Here is a 22946-nt window from a genome sequence, read left to right as displayed (position 1 = left end):
CAAAGCCTTTTACTCTGTGTTCTTAACTCTCAGGGAGCAGGTTCCAGGAAAGGCCATGCTGGCTCACTGCAGTGCACAAACCACTTCTTGATGAGTAGGTCCTTGCTGCCTTAGGATCCTATTGGGTCCTACGAATGGACAGTAGAGAACAGGTTTCAAACATTTCCTTCTATTTTTTTTTTTGGACTAGATTAAGAAGGGTTGGCAGTAGGCCATCCTTGAAAGTGTGACAGATTCAGTAGTGACTGAAGGTGTTTTATTACCCAGTGTCTGTGTCTGTCGTCTGTCGTCTGTCGTCTCTCTCTCTCTCTCTCTCTCTCTCTCTCTCTCTCTCTCTCTCTCTCTCTCTGTGTGTGTGTGTGTGTGTGTGTGTGTGTGTGTGTGTGTGTGTGTGTGTGTGTGATTTGTCCATTTCTTCCCATTACATTTTTTTTTTGGCTTGTAGCTGTTGATAGAAATCTTGAATCTTTTGTGTTCGTCTCTGATTTTGAGTCGTGACTATTTTCTCAGTCTAAAGATAGGACATTTTATCTTTTTAATAAATACTCATCTCATGTGTTTCTTCTCCTATCTCTTTTCTTTTACTAACTTTTGGTTTGTGAGAAACCAAATTTTTCTAATTTCTTGAGATCCAGCTGTAGATTGTTCTCTGGAGATCTTTATTTTATTATTTTATTTTATGTGTATCGGTGTTTTGCCTGCATGCATGTCTGTGTGAGGGTGTCAGATCTTGGAGTTACAGACAGTTGTGAGCTGCCATGTGGGTGCTGGGAATTGAATCTGGATCCTCTGGAAAAGCCATCTCTCTAGCCCCCTTTGGAGTTTTTTTTTTTTTTTTTAACGATTTATTTATTTATTTAATGTACACTGTAGCTGTCTTCAGACACACCAGAAGAGGGCATTGAATTCCATTACAGATGGTTGGGAGCCACCATGCAGTTGTTGGGAATTGAACTCAGGACCTCTGGAAAAGCAGTCAGAGCTCTTAACCACTGAGCCATCTCTCCAGCCCTGGAGACCTTTTAAAAATTGTTTTGATATTGATTTGTTCATGTGTGTGCTTATATATGCAGGCACATTTGTAGAGGTCAGAACACAGCCTGCATGAGTCAGTTCATTCCTCCTACCATGCGCGTTCTAGACACAGACACCTCAGGCTTGGTGGCGAGCACCTCTGCTCTCTCACTGGTTCAAGCCATTTACTTTTTGACATGGGTATTGAATGTTGTAAATGTCTCTCTTAGGATACTTTTCCATATTCGATAGCTTTTAATATTGGGAGGGTGATAAGGGATAACAGCCAATGTCCCCAACACGAAGGAAAGGAATGTTTAACTGATTGAAGCATTGAAGCTAGTCTAGAATGTTTTCCTGAATTAATAGGAGAAACCATCGGTCACAAGCCTTTGCTTTTCTGGGGTGTGTGTGTGTGTGTGTGTGTGTGTGTGTGTGTGTGTGTGTGTATGTAATTGGGCCACATCCACACTACTACATTTTCCACATTATTGTGGATCCAAACACACGCAGGAGGTGGGTGGGTCTCATTAATCCCCAGTTATATCTGCTTTCATTACAAGGAGCTGCTGTCACACTGTGTGCTGGCAGTCATGTGACGTTAAGTCCTATCTACATTGCAGGCTGTAACCCATAACTGAGCCCTTAGGACTCGAGGTGGTTAGAGCTAACCTCCAAAACAGGGTTCATTAGTTCTAAACAGGTATGGGGGGATGTGACCAACGGACTGGAGGAAATAGCACTGACTCAGTTGGCTTCTCCCCGACCTGTCTTACCTGCATTGGTATAATTATGAAAAACATAGTCTCTGGGTTATTTCCCAAGCTCAGGTTCCATGTGCCCTCCTCGGCCATTTGTATCAGCCTTTTTATCAGAAGTCATGTTGGCGGCAGTGTCTTTCTTGTAATTTCTGAAAGGGTCCTCCTCCTCCTCCTCTGAGATTACTCCATAAGCTTCAGCCTCTCTGGATCCTCTGTGGGCCCCTCTCAGCCACTTCAGACCTGGAGCCAGGCTCATCTCTAGATCCATGGGTCTTTTATGTGTCTCAGAGTTACCCGAAGTGGCCATTGTGAGCCTTTGGGGAAAACACAAGTCTACCCTCATCCCCACATCAGCAAAGCCAAACCATTTTTCCCGTCATGATGTCTTTCCCCAGCAGCATAGAGTCTACCCTGTCCTGTGATGACCCCTGCTGTTCCGTGGCAGTGAGGTCATCTTTTGTGTGATTCTTTAAGAAATCGGAGTAAACGAGGTCTTGTTCAAAGAATCGTCAGGGTGTAAGCAGGAGCACTGTCCACCTTGAAGTGGTGAGGGCAGCCTGTAATGGCAAATGCATCCAGACAGTGGGCTGTGTGGTCTGTAGCCTTCCTTGTGAGCATAAACAAAATGAGAACGGGTGTCAACAGAAGCTCTCGCCCAAAGGAGACATGGAGAACATCCATCCGCCAGAGAGTATTGGGATGTGATCCTCTGGGGCTGACAAAGCGGCAGGCTGGAAAGGAACAAAGTGGGCTTACTGCTTCACTGTTTGCTTCGCTTGCTCCCGGGAAAGATGGGTCCTTCTTGTAAGGAGGAGGGGTTGGTGCAAAGCGTAACTATCATAAGCTTGTATTGAGGCAGTCTGCATAGCAGCAGGACAGCAGGACAGCAGGACAGCAGGACAACAGGATAGGGACACTGAGACAAAAGCATTGGCTTGTGCAGTACCTCCAGCCAATGGTCTGGGCACACGTCAGTGTGACTGAATAGGGCTAACCTAGCAGGCTCTGTGGGTGATGAGGGTTCCTGTGTCCTCTGGAAAAGACGGCATTAACGTTTATACCTTACCTCTGCTGCATGTAAGACCTTGTGTCCAACATAAAATAGCTCCCAACACGAACATTCTGTATAACACACATGGGCAGGCTATTGTAGGAAGATCCTACAGGTATCTCAAACAACAGTTAGAAAAATAAGGGAGAGATGCCTCTTCCCCTACTTATTGGCCTTACTCACACTAATTTTTAAAAACTGTGTTAGGGGTTAGTATAAGTCGAGTGGTAGAACTGAGGTCAAACCTGCCACTGCCTGAAGGGGCCCAGTAGTGCACTTGGTGGCTGAGGTCATAGGTTTGCCCTGTTGGTTCACAGGGATCCACAGGGTGACGACTTCTACTGTTTAATGAGACTGGGGAGGGGTTAACGCCCCTACTGTTTAACGGGACTTGCATGGGCTATGTCAGCAGTTTCCCAACCCTCTCCGAGGTTGGCTGTGAACATTGTTTTTGAACAACAGTCATCAGCCCAACGGATTTCTCTCTGACACCTTGGCATAACCCTAGCACTGCAGTGCCGACCACCAGGGGCTACAAAGCACTGCTTACTTTCAATTTGAAATTCCTATAGTGGTATCATGAGCAAAATGTCCTTTGTTCCCATGTGGCTAACAACAGGCCACTACCTGCTTTCTCAGGGCACACAGCTTCCTTCAGGGCAGCTGTGAGAGCCACGGCTTGAAAGTGGCTAAGGCCTGGATTGAGGAGCAATCCTCCTGGTTTGATTTAAGCATTTATAGGAGCCACTAAGTCCCTTCTTACAAGTCTGGCTAGCATTTTTCAAAAGTTGGTTGTTTTGTAAGCCCCTTCCTCTCTGGGGTCAACTCTACCTGAAGTTGCAGGGCTGGGTCACAGAGTCTGGGTGCAACTTTTCCGGGCCCTGGTGGATCTCATGCAGCCACAAGGTTCTTCCTGCTTTGCTGGGTGAGTGTCTCCATGCCCTGAAGGCAGCAGTGCTGAATGTTGCTGGGCTTGCAGGATGGCTAAGAGGTTGCCAACCCCTCTTTAATGCTCTGTGCCCAAGAACATGGCTGCAGTTACAGCAGTTCCACAGGCTAAATTACATCGTGCCCGGTCCTGACAATTCAGTAAATCCTGTTTGGAATAATAGGTAATCCCCAGGGTTGAGGCAAGGTTTTACCACGCTTAGCCAATCAGATGAATGCCAGGCATTGTTGCCGAGGACACTCAATAAATCCTTGGCTCTCCGGAGCTGTAGGCCCATGGCTGTATGCGTTTGTTTGATCTCCTCTAAGGATGTAAATCGCACAGTCTCGTGACAGCACAGTATTTGCTCTAGGTTATTTGGCTCAAGTTGCTCAAAATACGGGAAAGCAGTTAAAACTAGCAGTGTCTTCCCTGTAAACAAGGCCTCCTGGGAAGAGTGAAACCACTTTCTTGAACCTCGTGGTGCGTGTGCACATGCGCGTGCACGTGTGTGTCGCCTGTGGACTATGCTGTCTGGTTTTCTTTATCTTCCTTCTCCTCAGCGACTCTGCATCTGAGGCATCAGCAGGTCAAGGCAAGCTTGGCTCACAAATTGAGCTTCCTCTGTTCCCTCGGGTCCTGGGGATACTGTGGAAACTGCAGCTACCTGTGTGTTGTGCCTCACCTCCACACACCGTCTGTGGCTATTTCTAGGGGTCTGGGGGTTGGTCCTTCAGGATCGGAGGGGCAAGACCTAGATCTGCCCCGACAGAGTCTTCCCGCCTGTTAGGTAGCAGCAAGGGATCCATGGAGTCACCAATAAGACTCCACAAACCAAAAGCCCTGTGTCTATCCCCTAACTCTTCTGTTCTTTCTCACAAGGCCAATCCTAAAGTCCCTTCTTCTGGAAACCAAGTGGGGTCTGTCATCCCAAAAGTGTGATGGTTTTTCCTGACGGTTCATGAAAGTTGGGACTCACGTGTCAGTCCGTGTTATTTGTCTTTCTTACTGACCGTTGTATTCATGTGCTGTGAAATCCGTAGAAGAATTCTGGCTTCCTGGGTCAGCAGTCTGCCTGGTCTGAGAAAGTTGTGGGAATACTGTTTCTTAGTGCTAGAGCCTCGAGCTCTGCCCACTTAGTCCACCTTTCTGCACTCCAGCATCAGCTCAATAATGGAAGCTTCTGAACAGGAAGGCCAAGACTAGAGTGCCAGTGCCCTGCGTATACCCCTTTCCCCTTCAGATAGCAGCCTGAAGCAGGTCAGGGAAGTAAGGGCGCAGGGACCGCCCTGCCCTGGGCCAGTTGTCTTCATGCTTTCTCCTATTCTTGTAGTAAGATACCCTAACAAAAGCAACTTGAATATGGAAGGGTTTCTGTTGCTGCAAAATTATAAAAAATGCTGTCGGGTTTGGGGATTTAGCTCAGTGGTAGAGCGCTTGCCTAGCAAGCGCAAGGCCCTGAGTTCGGTCCCCAGCTCCGAAAAAAAGAAACATGGAAAAAAAATGCTGTCTTTTACCCCCACTAGGTCTGGCACCGTAGTGCCCCAAGATATCTGGTAGACATCTTCATCTCAGTCAGCAAAGCCTCTCACCCGCTCTGCTCCATCCCATTTCACACTGCTGATGGCTTCTCTCTGAGCCTGGCAGCAATCTCTCTACCCATCTAGTTCCCAAGGCAGGTTGCCACCATGCCAGAAACACACATCCCAATTCCATGGCGGCTGAGTGTCTCTGGCTGCCACATACTCTCTTAAACTTAAATCGCCACATGAAAGAACACACAACACAATAACCTCTGATCCAAATGATAAGATATAATTGCCCACCTAAACATACAAAGCCCCATACACATCCATCCCTTAAGAACGTTCATAACAACCTGTAAATGTGCAGAGAGGAGTCTTAACATCAACCTCCATGTTCTCTCTGCTGCTTCTCTCTGCTGCTGCTTCTGCCTCCTCCAGTCTTCTCCCTCTTGAAAACTTTTCTCCTGTCCATCCTTCCTTCTTGTCCAATGACAGGCCTCATTCTATCTTGTACCTGTACGACATCCTGCAGGTTTCAGCTTTGCACACAGTACAAGGTCCAATATATTCAGGATGAGGGAGGTCAGGGCACAGGAGTTTGAGGCAACCACCATCCACGGCGAGGGAGAAGAGAGCAATAAATACCCACTGTTCCCTTTCTCCACGTATACGGTCCAGGATCCCAGCCAGGGAATGTGATCCCCACAGTGGGCAGGTCTTCTTCTGGTAATCCCTCACAGGCATGCCCAGAGACATGCCCATATGTCTCCCAGGATATTCTATTCTGTCAGACATTTCTAGACTGAGATACAGGATGATGGGGGGGCCCTGGCTAGCAGAGGGGAGAAGAAAGCAGCAAGTCCCTGAGAGCTGGAGCTGCCCTAGTAGTCCGCTGCTGTATTCCTGTCTTTGGAAAGTACCATGTATGCTGTAGTGCGTTTGGTTGCAGGTGTCAGCAAAGCGGACAGTAAATGCACAGTTGCCTGCACGGTTTGTGCTAGGCAAGGCTTGTCTCTTCCCTCTCCTTCCTTCAAGGCCAATCGCTTTTGTCAGGTCCCAAAGAAACTGCAGACACAGGGCTAACTGCAATGCCTGTTAGCATACCCAAGTGCATGGTGGCCTCTAGGTCCTCTCAGTCAGTGCCTGTCACCCTGGAGGGTATACCCTGTCTCCTATCCCAAACCTCTTCAACTCAGGGGCTTCCCTTCCCTCGCGCCCTGAGATTCTCTTTCTCTATAACTGCCATTTCAGACACATGCTCTCTTTTTCCTCTTGGTCCTCTGCTGTGTCTTGGCCCCCTTTCCTTTGCTCCTCCTCTCTTCTCTTTCCCACTCTTCCCATCTCTCTCCTCTCATGGACTCTTCCAGATGCCTCTGGCTTTTCTCTCCCTCATATCTACCATGGCCTAGGAGCAGCCATGTTCTCCCTTCAATCATTTCTTACCGTCAGCAAGCAGCTGCCATCATAGGGGAGGCCTGGGGTGCCTGGCTCATGGTGAGTCAAAGGACAGACTGTGCCTCCAGAGACTGTCATGGAAGAGACAATTCAACAATGCCTTCCCTGCCGACAGACCGGTTTATCACTGGATGACCTGCAGTCAGTATGGGAGATAGTCCTGTGCACACACAGGTACAGAATAAAAAGTGACGGAGCCACAGAGAAGCGTCTTGCCGTGGACAGCTGTCAGTGAAGAGGCATACAGCTGGTCAAAGTGTTGAGCATGGGATGTGAATGTGAGAGGTCACTATACTGCTTTTCCAGCACTAATAAATCCTTAGTAATCGTCATTAATGATCCTAGAATAAAATTTCTGTCTCTGGTGTCTGATAATGGTGTAGTCTGTTGGGCTGCCAAGCATGTTTCTGGAATAACATGAGCTTGTGTGATTGGTTGGCTGTGAAATGATGTCAGTTTCTATGGTTCTTACTCAAAGCCAGTGAAGTCAGCATGTACAGTCCTCCCCAGAAGGAGAGATCGGTTCCCTCAGCTCAGGCTTCCTACCCAGAAGTGGCCTGGCCTGGCCCTCATCACCCTCGAGAGCCAGTCCTTCCTCCAGCCGTCTCTAGACCCATATTTCCACGCTGCTGTTCTGCCTACTTTTAGTTCTTCCCTGGCATCTTCTTACTTCACGAGCAGCTAGCTTGCTCAGGAGTGGTTTCATATGTGCTCTGGTTGCTGTGGGCTCAGTTTTTAATTATCCTAAGTGGTTTGAACTGTCTGTGCTATCCGTCTTCCCCCACAAGGGGTGCTTTAGACATGGAGAGCCAAGGTGATCGAGCATCCATGAACCAGAAACAGGAGCTTGAGCCTCTCGCTATTGAGCTGTGCTATGACCTTTCTATCTGAAGAATGTTGTGTCCGGGAGGGAAGAACAGTAGCTGTCAGCTCTCAACGGTTCTGATTGCAGGCTCTGAAATATGCTTCCTCAAGCTGCAGCCTGTGGCTACTGCTGAGGAGAGGATGGGGCGGGAGCCCCCCTACGTCTTGATGGTTCTACTCCTGCAGGGTAACAGATGCTCCATGGACCATTTTCTGAGCAGGGTATGGAGTTAGAGCTCTCCAACCATTTAGTCAGGGTCTCCAGAGAGGCGAAGACATGAGGAGCTACTTGTCCATATAGCTCCAGGAGACGCAGAAGGCTCGAGTGTTTATTAGGGATTGGGAAGTGGAACTGTTTGTCACAGTAGACTGGAGAACAGACCAAGGAGAGCCTGGGAGCTCATGTGGAGATGCTAAGTCTGAGAGCCTGAAAAAGTAAGATACATAAAGCAGAGAAGATAAGGCCCAGTACAGTGGGACACAGCCTTCAACCTTCCCCTCTCTTCCTGTTCTCTTGGGGCTTGAGATGGGGGATGGAGGAATTAAGCAATGCCCATCCACATGGAGAAGGGTCTTCTGCTTTACTGGGAGCCGAAACTCAAAGGCTAGTCCTTCTGGAACTACCAATAGTGCTGCATAATGATGTACCCCTTAATGTAGTCAAGTTGACACACAAAATCAACCATCCCAAGTATCTTTGGTTTTTAGATTTTTGAATTATCTTTAATTGTGTGTCTGTGTGTAGTTCATGTACCCATGGGAGCTAGAGGTGGCTGATCCCCAAGAAGCTGAAGATACAGACAGTTGCAGGCCATCTGATGAGGGTACTGAGAACTGAGCTCGAGCCCTTAACCACCGAGCCATCTCTCCAGTCCCCTTGAGTACCTTCCTATCACTAAGGACAGGGAAAGTAAACACTGGTGTGGAATCCCTTTAGGTTTGGCCTGATTCTGTGGTGAGGTTACATAAGCAAAACGTTCTCTCTGTGCAGCAGGGAGTTCAGTAGCCTGGTTTACTTTCAGAAGCACAGCATCAGGGAGCTCTGCTTTGTGCAGTGCCCAGACAGCTTCAGTCACCCCCTGGCAGCTCTCCAAAATAGAGTCCGTCAGGGCCAGCAGGCAGAAGCCAGGTCAGAGGCATAGAGGAAGGTATGCCTGGCTGAGAGGGCTTGCTTGCTTTGAGACCAGACAAGAGGAAGTCTTAGCTTGTGGGGGTAGAAGGTTCTGGCAACATCCTCATCGTAGGAAAAAATCAAAGAGTTGCTTCTAGAAAATCTGTTTACCACATTTCTACATTTGAATGTCAGGAATCAGGCTGTTGAGGGGCTGAAGAAATAGCCCAGCGATTGACAATACATACAGATCTTACAGAAGACCCAAGTTCAGCTCCTGGCAGCCACATCGGGCAGCTCATAGCTGCCTGTAACCCCAGCCCCAGAGTATTAGCACCACTGGCCTCCTGGTACATCTGCACGCACACACCCCACACAGGCGCGAACACCTGCACAGAATTAAAAATGAAATAAAACTTTCCTAAAAAGGCTATTGGATTTGTTCTCACCATGCATGCACAGAATGCAATATTAGGTATCTATGGGAGGCCTTGTTTTCCTCCATGTGCCTTATGAATGTAAGCGAGCGATTCAAGAAAAATCTTGGCTGCAGCACATCCTGGGGGAGAGCTGTGCCTCTGTGGGAGGCAGGACGGCTCCTTGGCCTGAGAGATGCATCCACCCATCTCCTGGGGCAGAAGGGTTGCTCCTGCCTGGGACCCTAGCCCGATGTATCAGGCCTGATCCTTTCCTCAGCCTCTGCCTTCACAGTTAGGCCACTGTTAGGCTGCAGAAAGGAGAGAGCAGGATCAATAGAGAGAAACGTAGGGACAAATGAGTGTGTTCTGCTCGGAAGAACAGTTAAGTCTTGTCATCTGTCATCCTAGGTGACACTGGCTTTTCCAGTGTGCCACACTACCTTTGCACTCCAGGCCTTTGTCTGGCTTGTTCTGGTTAATCAGGTACCCAATGAAATCTCCCCTTTCGTACAGGGCATCTCCCTGACCTCCCCGGGAGGTTGGTTCCCTCAGGTTTGCATCACCAAAAGACCCTGTACCCCCCTCTCATAGCACATCTCACACGTGCAGTTCCTCGATCAGAGTCAGGCTCCACAGCAGACTTGGACTGATGAGGATGGGAGGTTCTTAGTTTTGCTGCTGTGTCTGGCATTTCCGGGTTGCTCAGGTATCATTCAGTGAGTGAGCGAGGTGAATGCTTGCAGGGCGCTCCGTTCTTCCCTCACATAGAGAAAAACACGGCGAAGGAAACATCATTCAGATTCACACTTAACAGACTGAGGCCCAGTGCTGCTTGGGACCTTGGCCAAGGCCATGTCACCAGCCTTAAAAAGGCCAGACCTCACAAGAATTAATAAAACCGCCAGCCAGCCTGTATAGTGCCCATCGAGGGTCAGGCATCGATCTGACACCTGCAGGGACCTAATGAGATGGGCAGCATTGGAGTGCCCACAGCGTATGGTGCCTTCTGGTATTGACCCCCGAGAAACCGCTTGAAGCTCGGTGTTAGCTGTCACTCTGACAGAATCGAGGCTCAGGAGGGAGACTTGGGCCTGCCTGTGGGAAGTTATCCTGAGTGTGGTGGGTCCACTCCCTGCCTGGCTTCCTGGAATCACGTAAGAGGAGCAGCTGAGTAGTGGGTTGTGTTCACGCCCTCTGCTTCCTGCCTGCTGATTGGCGTGAATGTCAGACTGACTTAGGCTTTCGCTACATTGACTTGCCCCTCGGTGATGTAATTCCAGCTCCAGGATGTTAGCGCTAAGACTAGGAAACAGGATAAACATTTCTCTTTTAAGTTGCTTTTGTCAGAGTATTTTAGCGTTGTAACAGTGAAAGAAACTAAGGCAAGATGTTTTGGGTGTCTTGGGAACCTGGAGTCTGCAGCTTGCGAGAAGACTTTTTTTAAAGATTTTATTTTATGTATATGAGTACACTGTAGTTGTCTTCAGACACACCAGAAGAGGGCATCAGATCCCATTACAGATGGTTGTGAGCCACTATAAGGTTATTGGGAATTGAACTCGGGACCTCTGGAAGAACAGTCAGTGCTCTTTTTTTTTTTTTAAGTATTTATTTATTTACTATATATGAGTACACTGTAGCTGTTTGTTCAAACACACCAGAAGAGGGCATCAGATCTCTTTACAGATGGTTGTGAGCCACCATGTGGTTGCTGGGAATTGAACTCATAAGAGCAGACGGGTGCTCTTAACTGCTGAGCCATCTCTCCAGCTCGAGAAGGCTTTCTTGGTGCCCTCTGCCATCTTCTGGCCTATCTTCATTTTTTTTTTCCTTTCACCAGCCCATGGGAATAAGTTAGCAGGCCTGCTGGCTAATAAGATGTCCCTTTGAAGAACAGAATACTGCTCTCTCCAGGTTGAAAGAAACCCTGTTAATTACTAGGAACCTGTTGTCTGCAACTGCTGAGAGAGAGAGAGAGAGAGAGAGAGAGAGAGAGAGAGAGAGAGAGAGATGCTTCTGTCTATGGTTGCTACACTATCCTCAAAACTGCTATGCCATTGCTCTGTGTGTTTCCTACAGGTTAATTGGGGATGGGTAGTGTCAATGCAAAAACCACAGTTTTTAATCTTAAAGAAAATACTGGATGCTTTGTTCTGGAGCCATTTTGAGTGATCATGGCCTGAGAATGTAGTTTTAGATCATTAAAAATTCCATGTTCCGACATGAAAGCAGTTTCATGAGGTTTTCAAAGTTTTATGGAACAGCTGGGTGGTGGTGGTACACACCTTTAATCCCAGCACTTGGGAGGGAGAGGCAGGCAGATCTCTGTGAGTTTGAGGCCAGCCTGGTCTACAGAGTGAGTTCTAGGACAGCCAAGACTACACAGAAAAACCTGTCTCGAAACAAAGTCATAAACCAAGGCAAGTTTAAAATACATTGGTGGACACACACATCAGAAAGAAAGTTATAGGAAGAGGGGAGTGGGTGCATTTTTCTATAGGCCCAAGGTGTGCTATCTGATGACATTCTTAGCCTTTGGATTGCTAGAACCTAGTAGTCTGCTAAGCCAATAGATTGTAAACGTTTTTGGTCTATTACTCACAGATATTAGTTCCAACACAGGCAAGGAATGGCCATCTGGAAGGCCTAACCTAGCCCAAGATAAGACAACTGGCCTTTCGTGCCTGCAGCTTTCCAGTGTGCAATACTGAAATCCTGATTATCCAGCCAATCTCTGCAGACATAGCTTCTTTTCAGGAGTTTTCATTCACAGTAGGGGAACTAGCTTCTCACAGGGACCTGGGGACAAGTTGCCAACGATAAGATTGGACTTTCTGGGATCGGAAGATAGGTCAGTTGGTAAAATGTTTGCCATGGGACCAGTAGGTCCTGAGTTTGATCCCAGAACCCACCTAAAATATCTGGGTGAGGTCGCACACACTTGTCATTCCAGTAAGATACGAGGAACTCTGGAGTTCACTGGATACTAAGCTGCCGACCAGTAAGAGACGAAAGGAAACTATGAGAACAGTGCCTGAGTAGTGACACGGGGTTGACCTCTGGCCTCTACATGCGTGTGCGTACATACACATGGATCCACGTGCGTGGGAACCTGCGCGGGTGCACACATGTGTGAGTGTGCACACACACATTTTAAAAAAGATTTCGTTTTCTGAAGCCCAACCCAAGCGTAGGTCTGTCGTTTGTCTTAGATATTTCAGATTCTAACTTTATGTATTTGTCTGTACTTCTGTGACACACATACATCTGTAGAAGGTGGGTCTATTTTGAGGCTATGTCCCCTGAGCCATCAGACCAACTCCTGAAGGTATTACATTGCCTCTTTGGCCAATACTAATTTCTATTTTGCTGATGACTCAGGGCTGGTATTACAAATCGTCGTTGTTCTGGCTCTATGCAGCATTCTAAGGATTGAACCCAGGGCCTCACACAAGCAAGGCAAACCTCTCTACCTCTCAGCTACAACCGCAGTCTCTGAAAAAAAGAGGGTCTGTCTTGAGCTTGTATGTCCCCAAGCTGTTCACCCCGAATACTGTGACGTATAATGTCTGAATGGCCATTGCGTTGTGTTACACTGTAAAGCTGACACCCAGATGAATTAAATTCCCCAGATGATGGGTAGGTCTTTTTCTCTTGTTCCAAGTCACGCATTAATACTGCTGCGGCTCAATGTGATGACTGGGAACGAGTTTAATTTGCAAAGACGATTAGGCAATTTCATGGCTGACTTGAAGCATTTGTCTCTCTGGCCACTGAGTTGGCTCTGGTTGTCACCCTAACAGCCTCCCTGCCATCCAGAGGAGAGACGGGTGTGAGGAGCACAGATCTCGGTCGTCTACTGCACACACCAGAGTGGGCATGTCCGTAGGGCATTTTCTTAACCGGTGTAGGAGGGCCCAGCTGACTGTGTGCTACCCCCGGACAGGTGGTCCTGGGTAGGCACGAGAAAGCTGGCTTAACCAGGCTCAGTGGTATAGGCAGGCCTGATAATGATGCAGGCAGAACCCTGTGAGTTCCAGGCCAGGCAAGGCTACATAGTGAGACCTCATCTCAAAAAACAGAAAAGGAAAAGAAAGGGTTTGCATGGAGAGATAGCTCCATGGTTAAGAGCACTGTCTGCTCTTCCGGAAGACGCAGGTCCAGTTCCCAGCACTGATATGACGGCTGTCAACTGTCTGTGATTCCGGTTTTCGTGGAGATCCATCTGACACCCATTCTGCCCTCCTCAGGCACCAGGCCTGTGTGCAGACAAATCTGTACACATAAAGTAAAGGAAGGAAAACTGAACTCAACATGAGCCTAGAAGCAAGCCAGTAAGCAGTGTCCTTCCGTGGTCTGTGTCTTATTTCCTTCCTTGCCTTCTCTTATAGGACAGCAAAGCTCTTTTCTCCCAAAGTTGCTTTTGGTCACTGTTTACTTGCAGCACAGAGAAGCAACCAAGACATTTGCTTAACACAGTAAGGGCTGGGCTCAGGCCGCCTCAGTACCTGCACATTCACAGCAGTCAAAAATGAATGGTGCTGGAGAGATGGGTCAGCAGTTAAGAGGTCCAGAGTTCGATTCCTGGCAACCACGTGGTGGCTCACAACCATCTGTAATGGGATCTGATGCCCTCTTCTGGTGTGTCTGAAGACAGCTACAGTATTCCTGTAGACATAAAATAAATCTTTTTTAAAAAATCAATAAATGCTTTTTGTCTTCTAAGAGTGAAGAGAATGAATGACATTTTCTCGCTTTTGCCTAGCCAGTGCTTGTGTAAAGTGAGTTTGAGGAATACAGTGGTCGTTTACATCAGTCTTCAGGTCCCGTTTTTGCGTTCTTCTCTCACTGTCTCATGTTTAACTCATTCTCTTGACAAATGTTTATTAAGTGTGCTGCTTCGGTGTTCACCGGGGGCCTTCCCGACGCGGTGTGAACCAGGACAAGGTTCCTGCTGAATCCATGCTCCCCAGGGCTGGTGCTGAGGGGAGGAGACTGCATGTACACATGTAGTAAAGTGGATTGACCAGGGCCATGTGGAGCAGGGACAGGACCTGCTTAGGTTAAGGACGGTAGGGAGCTGAGAAGGGCCCTCATTCCCACCCACCTGCTCCACCTGGTAAGCTGGTGCTACACTCTTGGCAGGCAGGAGGGCAGGCCTTGTCGATCCTGGCAAACCTAGTGAGACTGTCTGGACTCCAGCCTGCTAAGTGGGGCATGCAGTTTCTTTTGGGAAAAGAGACTAAGAGATTCAAAGTCTTAAACGATTAAACAAGAATACGGCTCCCAAATCACTCACTGCCTTAATAAAGTTCATTAAAACAGAATGTATATTTAAAGCTGCCGAATGATTAACCTTACTGCAGTGTAAGTACTAATAGCTAAATTCCTTCCCGAGGCCTAAGGGCATCTTGAGTTAGGAAGTGAGGAATGGATTGTAAACCTTTGGCATTTGGAAGTAATAAGTCACAGACGTCTATACTATAAAACCAGATAAAATGCCCAAGTTTGGGACTAGAGAGGTGGGTTAGGGTTCAGAACACTGGCTGTTCCTGCAGAGGACCCAGATTTGGTTCTCAGCACCCGTGTTGGGCAGCTCACAACTTCTAGAGATTGCACTTCCAAAGAATCTGATGTCCTGTGACCTCTCCACAGACACACACACACACACACACACACACACACACACACACACACAGAGTGTGCACATAAACTTGTACAGGCACTCACAAATACACATAAAATAAGTTTTAAAAATCTTTAAAGAATAGCCAGTCGCTCTGGGAAAACTACCTGCTCTGAAGATTCTGACACTGTGGACTGTATCCATTTCCCCTGGACAGCTCCCACACACACAAGATCAGTGCAGAAGTAGACCTTGTGTTTCGGTTTTACTGATGACTGGACTGTGGTGCATAGATTGTGGGGCAGTGGACCATGCCACCAGACAAACCCGGTAAGGTCGAGCAGATTCAGGAACCCCAGCAAGTCTCATAGCTGATAGCGGTAGGCATTAAAATCTACTCCTGACCAGGTTTCTGTCCTAGAGCACATGACCCTGACACCCCATTGAGAGGGCCGTGACAATCAGTTACATAGGGACAACACCTGAGTTCTCCCTGCAGATGTGGCATCCCTAACATCTCAGACCAAGCCCATAGGAGACATCTGCTGTTAGGTCCCAACCCACCCCAAAATGTTTATAAGGCCCTATCCACAGGGAATAAAGTACATGAGCTACTTCACCAAAGACCTCGTGAGAGCGCCAGTCACATGGAGCTGTAACACTCCAGGGTAGACTGTTCTACCAAAGCTTTTGTCGCTGGACCTCTACCTGGAGCAACCAGCTGGGTGCTCGAGCCTATCACAGCCACTTCTGCTTGGTGTCCCTTACCTTGGCTTCTAGCCCCCTGCCACAGAGCAGCCTGCCTTGCTCTGACTTCCCCTCAGAGAACTGCGATTCTGTAACCACTCTGGCTGGGCCAGAGCCCCTCAGACCTCTGAGGATAGCACCTGGCACACAGCCGGGCAATAAAAGATCATTTGTCTGAACTCTGCCCTGAGCCAGGCCATTTTTTTTTTCTACTGCAGTGAGAACCCTGACAACAGAGTTTGCCTACCTGTGAGCTAACAGAGGAAGCTGACTCCTTGACTAGGAAGGCAAGAGACCCACAGTGGCCCCAGCAGTTGTCCTGATATTTTGCAGCCTGGATTGAGGTGGACCCCACCTCCCGTCGGCTGTGCACTCCTGAGGTAGTAGCCTGACCTCTATTTTTAGCTGGAGATGTGCGTGTCACATGGCTAGCCACTTGGGCAGTGGGGAGGATTCAAGGGAGACCTCCTCATAACCCGTGCCTACCAGGAAAACTCAGTGAAGGTTAGCTCCTTCACCATCGGTGACCTCAGGCCTGGCAGCCCTTGCTGTTTTGTGCTTTCCCAGGATGTTCTCAGGGACACAGAGGGAAACATGCAAAGGCCTTCAGTGAAAGCGCTGCTTACAGTATTTTTTTCTGTTTCTATTTAACTATATTGGACTCTGCTCTACGTATTTTATACATTTTGAATCTATGAACAAAAATTTGAAACTTGTACTTTTTTAATGTTTTAATTTTCCTAGTGCCGTGTTTTACAAATATTTCAGAATGTAGCGGCTTAGAAATGATGATGATAAAACAAGATAGAAGTAGACGTCCTCCGGGAACTAAGCGTTTGACTCATTGGACTTGTATACATAGTAGAAATGGACTCTGCCCAGCCTGCTAGAGTGAGGCGTTTCCAGTCCTCCCCTGGGGTAGCAGTGGTCAGTGGTGAGCCAGCTCCCTATGTGCTTCCAGTAGGAGATGTGCAGTATCCAGGTGCTGCTCCTGCTGCTTCCTCCTCCTTCTCTTCCTCCATTCCCTCCTTTCCCACTCCCTCTTCCTCCTCCTCCTTGCGGAGGTCAAAGGACAGCTTGCAGGTGCTGATTCTCTAAGGTGTGTGTTTGCCAGCAGGGTTTCCCGTCCGTATCTCCTGCCGATGACCATCACAAGGAGCCATTAGCTCACTGGGAAGTGCACAGCATCCTAACCCTCTTATTCCTTCCTCACTTGTCACCATGCTTCTGCACTAGGAAATATGACTGGAAAGACAGACTTGGTCACATCAGTGTTGAGGAGGAACTTGTATAGGACCCCCAATCCTTCTGCCATTATCAAAAATCTTCCTTGTTCTGTACTACTATTCTGGATGCTTCACCCACGGTTTGTGTGTCTACTCTGTGCAAAATATGATGAAGGGAAGAGTAGTAGAGTGGATACCATTCTTCAACCTCAAAATTTTTAACCGTTACTGTTTGGATAAGCTCTGAGGTCTGAAATTACTTAAGATCTCCAGGGGAAAAAAAGCCAATTAGAAAAAGTTATTCCACAGCCCAGCAAAAATTATCTCACAAGAATTCCTTTTATGTGTTGGGGTTAGGGGAGTTTCTAAGATAGGGTTTTTCTGAGTATCCCCGGATGCCCTGGAACTCGCTCTGTAGACCAGGCTGACCCTGAACTGTAGTGAGATCCCCTGCCTCTGCCTCCTGAGTGCTGGGATCAAAGGCGTGTGCCACCACTGTCCCGCTCTCCCAAGTATTCCTAGTGACAACTGAACTTCAGTTTTGGAGAGAGGCAGCTTTTCCTACCTCACACACTTCCATTTCTGGACATTAAAAAGAATGTATCTTTGCAAGGAGAGATATTTATTTCCCCAAAGTGGGAATGCTTAATGGCTCGATTTCGAATCGCCAGATGTCTGTTTGTTCTTGGGGTGTTTGGTGTTTTACATTAAGCCTGCTTGATATTGGCCGGAACTCAAGTCACTAAATGACAGAAATGCCAGAAAAAGTAATTAGGAAAAGTCATTCCACCGCCCAGCAAAAATGGTCTCACCGGATGAAGGCCAGATGTCGGATGTTGACTACCGCTGCCTCATGCAGGAAGCAGGGGATAAGTTGGCCCAATTGATGGGTGCAAACTGTCACTCTCAAGACGGTACAGAGGATTTTGATTTATGTAAGGAAAGCCCTTCCCCATCTCTGCAATGTCCTCACTCTTCATCTACTGAACCATGGTAAGGGTCTGTCAGCTTCAGAGTCTGTCTGTCTGGACCACACCCTTGAGGACTAGAGCGTAACCACAAGGTGCTTCTCTTGACTACTGGACCCATGGTGAGACAGCTTTGGCCTCTGCCTTATCTGTCACCTGGACTTCATAAAGCCCGTCTGTTACTGGAGAACCATATTTTAGGCCCTATGGTCTCAGAGTCAGCCTAGACCATCAAATAATCTTTGAAAGATGTGCCATTCTGGTATCCGTAGGTGTTGGTGGGTCCTTTTCTAGAAAGAACAGTGAAATCGTTGTTATATGAACTGATGGGGATGTACATATCACAGGGCCCTTCCTCAAGGAGACCTAGCCCTCCTTCAGCCTGCGGATTGCAGCAGTTGATGTCAACTTTCACTTTTCTCCTTTTTGTGTGCCTGGCAGCCCCAGAGGCTGAAGAGGAGCAGGCCTGCCGGCAGCTTTCCCCTTGTCCTTAGCAATTACAAGATTGATGGCAGTGGCTGAGATGCCATGTCTGTTGTCGCTGACATGGTTTCTTTGTGTATCCCTGAGTGATCTGCACTTGCTCCGCAGATCAGGCTGGCCTCGAACTCACAGAAAAAGAACCTCTAGTCTCTGCCTCACAAGTGCTGAGATTAAAGCTGTGCATCACCACCACCTGACTGACTGACTTATTGTCTTTCCTTCCTCCCTTCCTTTCTTCCTTCTTTCCTCCCTCCCTCCCTCCCTTCCTCCCTTCCTTCCTTCCTTCCTTTCTTCCTTTTCTAAAAAGATTTATTTATGTATTTTATGTATATGAGTTTTCTATTTGCATATACACCTGCATGCCAGGACATCAGATCCCATTACAGATGGTTGTAGCCACCATGTGGTTGCTGGGAATTGAACTCAGGACCTCTGGAAGAGCAGCCAGTGCCTTTTAACTGCTGAGCCCTCTCTCCAGCCTGAAGAGACACCACTTTAAAGCAGTCTTCTAGAGCTGTCACTTGGGGGTTTACACATAATGCGTTTCAGAAAAAAAAATCAAGGTAGTAATAGGAGGCAGTGTTTGATCTGGCAAGAGTTGAGCCGTGGAGGTAGGGACCCCTATCCCCACACCTTTCTCCTGCCAGCCAAGCTGAGCAGAGTCAAGGTCTGGTAGTAGACGTGCCTCATCTCTGGCCTGCAGCCTGGTGTTGCCTGCATTTGAGCAGCAGGAGTGGTGTGGGATGCCAAAACACAATGTCTTGTTCCCATGTATCTGAGGTGGCAACATGGATGGCTGTGGGAATACTCCAGCTATCTGCTTAGTAATGGCTGGCATTTCTTTGTGGATATCTTTTCTAAGACTGCAATAATTAACTTCTTGGAATAGCAAACCTGCCCAGCTTAGCTTCTTACATAATGTTCTATAGAAAAGCACATGTTTTTTTTTTTTTTAAAGATTTATTTATTCATTTATTATATATAAGTACACTGTAGCTGTCTTCAGATACACCAGAAGAGGGCATTGAATCTCTTTACAGATGGTTGTGAGCCACCATGTGGTTGCTGGGAATTGAACTCAGGACCTCTGGAAGAGCAGTCGGGTGCTCTTAACCGCTGAGCCATCTCTCCAGCCCGAAAAGCACATGTTTTATCGGTCTGGTAGAACCATGGAGTACATCCCAGGAGTGTCAAAGGTTTGCTGGCTGAGAGCCAGGCCCTAGTCTTTCTGTCTTGTCGATGTTGTTGGACAGTTTCTGTGCATCGTCTTCATGACAAACACTTTACTTTCCTATTTAATCTCACAGCATCCATACTAGTAATTCTTTTGTTATCGGCCCCAATTTTGCAGAGAAGGAAACTGAGGAATCGATGACTTAAACTCCTTGTCTACAGCATTCAGAATGCAGTGCTTAAACTCCTGTTTGCTCGGCTCACTGCTGCAGTACTGAACTTCTTTGTTAAAACTGAGCTGTAGTTCACAGATGCAACTCGTCCTTCTAAAGGATGCGGTTGGTTGGTTTTCCGTATAGTTACGGCTGTGAGTCATCGCCTCTAGTTCTACATCTTTGTCTCCCCCAAGAGAAAGCCCTCACCCACTGGCAGCTGTTGCTGTCCCCTCGCCCTCTCTCCTGGAAGCCATTGCTCTTCTGTCTCTGGATCTGCCTGTCCTAGAGAGTTAGCAGGGATGTGGCTACCGTATGTGATTCTCTGTGTCTGGTTCTTCTAGTCAGTTTGCTGTTGTAACATGAGCTGCTCATCTTGTGTCTTCTGTAGATGAGGGTTGTGCCCTTGTTTGTTGGTTGACTTGTTTTCTCTCTGGTTGTTGTGATGCCGCTAAGGACACTTATGGACCAGCTTCGTGCCACCGCATGACCCCAGTTGACTTACCTACAAGTGGCATTTCTATGACAGTTCTTTGCATTAACTAGACATCTCCTTGAAAACGTTTGAGTGTCCTCAGATTATAAAACTAAGACGTACCGCTAGAGAGATGGCTCAGAAGCTAGCAGCATTTGCTGCTCTACCAAAGCTTTGTGGTAAGCCCCAGAGAAGAAACTCGGTCAGCTGTCCAAGTATCCCAGTTCCAGCACCCACGTCAGGCCGCTCATAATTACTTGCCTGAAACCATGGCTCCAGCCACCAGACATCCTTTCGTGGCTTCTGAAGGTACCTGCACACTCATGGAACCTGTGCAGAAAGGCATACCCACATTTGAAAAGATAGTAAACCTTAAAAAAAAAAATGAAATGAACCAAGTGGTTTCTGAGGCGGCGTTTCCGAAGTGTCCTGTTCTGAGTACGAAGGTTCAGGTGTTACGAGGAAAAAGGTGAGGAAAAGGCACTGTGAAGAAAAACTTTTATTCTAAAATCCAGTGACAGAGTTGTGTCTGAGCGTTGCCCAGAGGCTTGCGGGTGGGCCGGGAAGCAGGAGAGGTAGGTAGTGATATTTCTATTGCTGTTTCTGACATCCTCTCCCATCTCTGGGATATACTAAGAAAAATACTTCAACCTAATCTGCTAGGGTCACCAGCTAAAGACATCACTCTTAGTGTCCTCCTCTTTCCAGCTGTTGGAAACTTGAAGCCTAGGTCTGGTAATGGGCAGCACTTCCAGTCACAGGGTGGTGAGAGGCCAGCGGAAGAAAGAGGGGCCTATGGACCTTCCCCAGGGACGGGTCATTCAACGCTCGAGAGCATCCAGGAGCTAACCCCGAGAGAGGAAACTTAGTCAGCTATCAAAGTAAACCTACATTTCCCTACTGAGAGAAAAGAAAGCCTCTCCCTATGGAAAAAAAAAAAAAAAAAAGGAAATCAAAAGAATGAAGATTCAGGGTTAACCTGCCACACTGTGTGAGGACCTGAAGGTTTAGCACCTCCCGGGTTGACCTGAAATTTGTGATGTCTTCGGGTTGTCTCTTGAAGACTCTGGAAGCTGAACTAATTAAATGTATTTTCATTGTAGAAGTAATTTGACTATGGTAATAATTAGACTATACTGACAGAAATGACTATTTTAGGTCTGTTTAAAACTCTTGGGGATGGGTATCTCTGGGATCAACTCCGGGCATATAATAAGCAATTTAAGGTCAGTGTCATTTCCATTAACACCGGTTACAGTGGTTCAAATTAAGAATCTTTCCTTGCAAAGATGTGGCAGGGTTTTTTTTTTTTAACAGGCTTAAGTGTTTTTAAAATTTTATTTATGTGTGTATTTTATGTAATGGGTGTTTTGCCTACATACATGTCCGCACACCAGAAGATCAAATCAGATCCCATGGAACTATGGACAATTATAGACCGTCGTGAGTCGCCATGTCGGTGCCGGGAATTGAACTCAGGACCTCTGGAAGAGCAGCCAGTGCTCTTAACTGTTTAGTGGTCCCTTCAGCCTGATGTGGAGGAATTTTAATTTTCAATAATTCATAGTAACTGTGGTGATAATTTGACAGTTGTCGTGTGTTTTGTGACTGCCTGTGGTTCATCTACGTCTGGAACTTAGAAGACAGCCTTAGCCAGAAGATACCCATGAATAACGTGGGCTGGGAAGATGCTGACTATGATGAGCCTGAGCTGACTTCAGGCAGGGAACTCTGGGAAACCTTCTACCTAATTCTGCCTCACCTTCTTGACGGTCAGAGCCCGGGTCAGAGAGCATCTTCTGAAGCAAGTTCTGTGCACCAAGTTCTGTGAAGTCAAGCACCACTGTTCTGTGCGCTTGAGAAGTACTGATTCCAAAACACCCCCCGGGGCAGCCCCTTTTACTTGTTCGCTAGAGTTGATAAGGAAGCCAGGCAGAGCAAAGTTGGGAAGGACTTGGAAGTTAATTGGAGACTTTAGCTTGCTGCTAACTTCGTGTTCAGATATGCGCCCCTCATATTCATGGGGTACCTTCTCTGAGCTGTGTGCTGTCACCTCCTGTGTGGGTTATGCAGGCTGCCCTATAAAGTCAGTAGCCGCTGCTGAGAACTATATAGCTAACCCTGTTTGTTATACAAGAATGTTAAACCCAAGGAAGCCAGATGGCTAACCTGCCCAGAGTTGAAGATCAGTTTGTGGGTACACTATTTAAATCGACCCTCTTTTCCCCTGCTGTTTTCATCCTGCCTCAGCCAGCCTTGGCAGAGAAATGAGAAGCTGGATCTAGCCGTCCTCTGCTAACGTGCTATGGAGAGAGTCTACACAGTTTAGGTCTTGGCATCTGCCTTTGCAGGAGGTGGGCAGTGTTAGCATAAAGCACACTTTAACTTGATTTTCAGTAGTATTTCTTCTACTGCATTTCTCAGGAACAGAGGCCTCTTCACGGCCTGGGAGGACCCCAAGGCAAGGAGCCCAGGAGCCTCAGGGTTACCACTCAGCTCCTCTTCCCAGCTGCCTTTCTGCTTTTTTATGCTGCTGTGCTTCCCAGAAATGGTTGCCTCTGACTCTCTAGGCCTGGATCCCTTTTTGAAGTCCCCTGTATTTAATCCCCTCTTAAGCTCTGTGTGATGAGAGATTACGTCCCACCCCTGCCCCCCCGCACTGTTCTTCCCTCCTGGCCCCAAGTCCCCTCAGCGGCGTGACTTCCAGTAATAACTGTAAAAGCCACATCTGTCTACACATCTGCTTTGCCCATCCCGTCCTTGCTCATCACCTAATGCCGCTCTTTCTCCCTCTCCTTGTTTGATGTTCAGACTTCATCCACACTTACTGCCTGTATGCATGCACACACACACACACACACACACACACACACACACACACACACATTATAGGCTACCATTGTATAT

At 47.6% G+C, this 22946-nt stretch overlaps 1 protein-coding gene across 6 annotated transcripts in view; it reads left to right on the top strand.

Moving 5' to 3' along the window:
• Positions 1–22946, top strand: part of Ankrd6 (ankyrin repeat domain 6) — a 140399-nt gene that overhangs the window by 48837 nt on the left and 68616 nt on the right. Inside the window, exons 1-2 of one of the 6 annotated variants that reach the window (XM_039110549.2) lie at positions 10724–11613; positions 11870–15882. The exons of the other annotated variants lie outside the window; for them this stretch is intronic. The gene's annotated coding sequence lies outside the window, so the exon portion shown is untranslated. Of the gene's footprint in view, positions 1–10723; positions 11614–11869; positions 15883–22946 lie in introns of those variants that run through there. 6 annotated transcript variants of the gene reach the window in all.

The sequence above is a fragment of the Rattus norvegicus genome, chromosome 5 (assembly GCF_036323735.1).
Source record: "Rattus norvegicus strain BN/NHsdMcwi chromosome 5, GRCr8, whole genome shotgun sequence".
In the NCBI taxonomy this organism is placed as follows: Eukaryota; Metazoa; Chordata; class Mammalia; order Rodentia; family Muridae; genus Rattus; species Rattus norvegicus.
The sequence above is the reverse complement of the archived record's forward strand: the minus strand, read 5'-3'. Positions and strand labels throughout refer to the sequence as shown.